Source organism: Cystoisospora suis, assembly GCF_002600585.1.
Source record: "Cystoisospora suis strain Wien I chromosome Unknown contig_365, whole genome shotgun sequence".
NCBI classification, from domain to species: domain Eukaryota; phylum Apicomplexa; class Conoidasida; order Eucoccidiorida; family Sarcocystidae; genus Cystoisospora; species Cystoisospora suis.
In genome coordinates, this window is record NW_027153166.1 from 25,127 (window position 1) to 27,553 (window position 2,427).

General features: G+C 40.6%; 1 protein-coding gene across 1 annotated transcript in view; it reads left to right on the forward strand.

Annotated features, from left to right (window-relative positions):
- The window catches only part of CSUI_000923 (uncharacterized protein), a 26,725-nt gene extending 24,644 nt beyond the window's left edge, over positions 1 to 2,081 (forward strand). Inside the window, exons 7-8 of the mRNA XM_068061130.1 lie at positions 747 to 807; positions 1,677 to 2,081. The gene's annotated coding sequence lies outside the window, so the exon portion shown is untranslated. The remainder of the gene's footprint in view (positions 1 to 746; positions 808 to 1,676) is intronic.
- Positions 2,082 to 2,427: the final 346 nt, after the last annotated feature.

The following is a 2,427-nucleotide window of genomic DNA, read 5'->3' on the forward strand; positions in this document are numbered from 1 at the left end:
TCTATCTATCTCTAATCCATCTTTAGCCTAACTATATATCTATATCTAATCCTTCTTTAGTCTGTCCGTCTGTCTATCTCTAATCCATCTATCTATCCTTAATCTATCTATCTATCTATCAATCTATTCTTGATCTATCTATCTCTCTAATTACCCCCTATGTCGTCTGAAGGTAGAGATCGAGAGGAGAAAAATCCTCTTCTTCTTCTTCTCGCCGTCTTTAGACAAGCTAGGTGCATTTAAGAAGTTAACTAGATAGATAAATAGATTAAAGACAGAGGAAGTTGCCGTGTGTAGAGATAGACGTCGTGTCTTTGACTCGCTTGTAAACCTCTCCTTCCACGGCAACGCCTCCTGCACTTTCATGTCTATCTAGATCTATGTAGACAGATACACAGGCCTATGCTATATAGATATAGATAGATATAGAGATATACGCAGATATATAGGTATGTCTTATCCGGATATCTCTATACAGATAGATAGGCCTAGGGTGTTCGTCTTCCCCTCGCTTTCTTTCTCTTTCTCCGTGTGTATGGAGATACATAGCAAGAGAGGGAGGGTATGCATGTCTTGAAGAGACTGCTGTGTGTTCCTTACCTTCATATCTATATAGAGAGATATCTATCTAGGAGAGAGATGTACATACACACCTACTTACACTCTTTCTCTCTTTTTCTTTCATCTTCTATCTATCTGTCTATCTATCGACCTTTCTTTCTTTCTTTTGTGTGTTGACTGTGTAGATCTACGGATTCTCGTGGTCTTGAATATTCTTGTCAGATACCTCTCTCTCATTGGCATGAGGTGAGGGAATATCTTTCTTTCTTTCTATCACTTCATCCAGTCATCTCCCCTACTTATTTATCGGTTTCTATCTCTTACCTAATCTTCACTCTACACTCCTATTTGGTATCACTCTTCAGTGTCTTCCCTTCTGCTGTTTAGCTATCTTTATCTCTCTATTTCTCTCTGTGTATGTATTAAGCTCTTTATCTCTCTATTTCTCTGTCTGTATCTATTTAGTTCTCTTTATCTATGTTTGGATATTTCTATAGTTGTCTCATTCGTCAGGTCCTCGGTCTTTATCTCCCCCCCTCTCTGTTCCTGTCTATGATCTCTTTCTTTCTTCCTTCTTTCGCTTTTTCGTTCTTTTGAAGAAGAAGAAGAGAAGAAGAAAAGCATCCCTCTTTCACTTCGCGGTTCTCTCCTTTCTTTCTTTCTTGCCTTTTCTATTGCAAGAAGGAGCGAGTCGTTCGTCTTTCTCAGCTAGCATTTCCATTCTCAGTTGAATGGTATCTCTTCTCGACCAGCTCCCAGTAGTAGTCATCATCCTCTACTTCTTCTTTGTATCAACTAGGAAGGTATCGTGTCAGTACACACATGTCTATAGTTCCTGAAAGAAAGAGAGAGTGAGAAAGAGAGAAAGAAAGAAAGAAAGAGTTGTCTGTCTGCCCGTCTGTCTCTCTGTATGTCTATGGACGGCTGCGAGTCGTGTGTGTCTCAGTATCATTATAAGGGGACATGCATATACATCCGTACACCTCTATCAACATATATATAGATATGCATACACCCCCCTTCTTTCTTCTTTCTTTCATTCTTATAATGTTTCTTCTTCCTTTCTTTCTTCTCATTCTTTTTTCTTCTTCTTTCTTGTCTTTCTTACTTTGTAGCTAGTGACCATCTTAGGAGGTCCTCCAGATCGTCGTACAAGCTTGGCGTATCACCCCCTCTCTTCTTCTTCTTCCTCTCCTCGCTCTTCATTCTCACGACCTCTACGGAAGAAAGCCTAAAGTCTCTCCTTCTCTCTCTTCTTCCTCCTCCTCCTCCTCTCTGTACATCGCGAGTTCTCTTCTTCTTCTTACTGGTGGAGGTGCGCTACACGTGTTAAGAGGGCTGGCGAGAGCTCATGGCAACGGTCATGAGAAAAGCCGAGAGAAGAAGAAGTTGAGGGAGAAGAGCGCTTCGATGTGTGCTTTGTGTGCCTTCCTTGTTGCATATTCCTTTTAAGAAGCAGTCGTCTCCAGTCTTTATATCGTGTCATTTCTATTGTGCAAGGACGTATACATGATGGGGTATCGATACGTGCATCATACATACATATATGTGTATGTATATGGGTATACATGTCTGGGTATATGTATCTAGAGAGAGAGAGACGCACTCGGGGTGTATCAACGAAATGTCTCGATATGTATCTATCGCTTGAAGAATAAAGAGAGACAGTAATTGAAATAAAACGAAGAGAAGGAGAAAGAGAAAAGAAAGAGAAAGAGAAGAAGAAAAAGAAGAAAGAGAGGTGGATATACACCTTGTCAGTCGAGACGTTCCTTTCTTCCTTTCGAGCTCGTAAATCTCTACCTGGTCACATACATCTTTCTCTCCTTTCTTTCTTTTCGTTCACTCCACGTGAAGGGGGTGAAG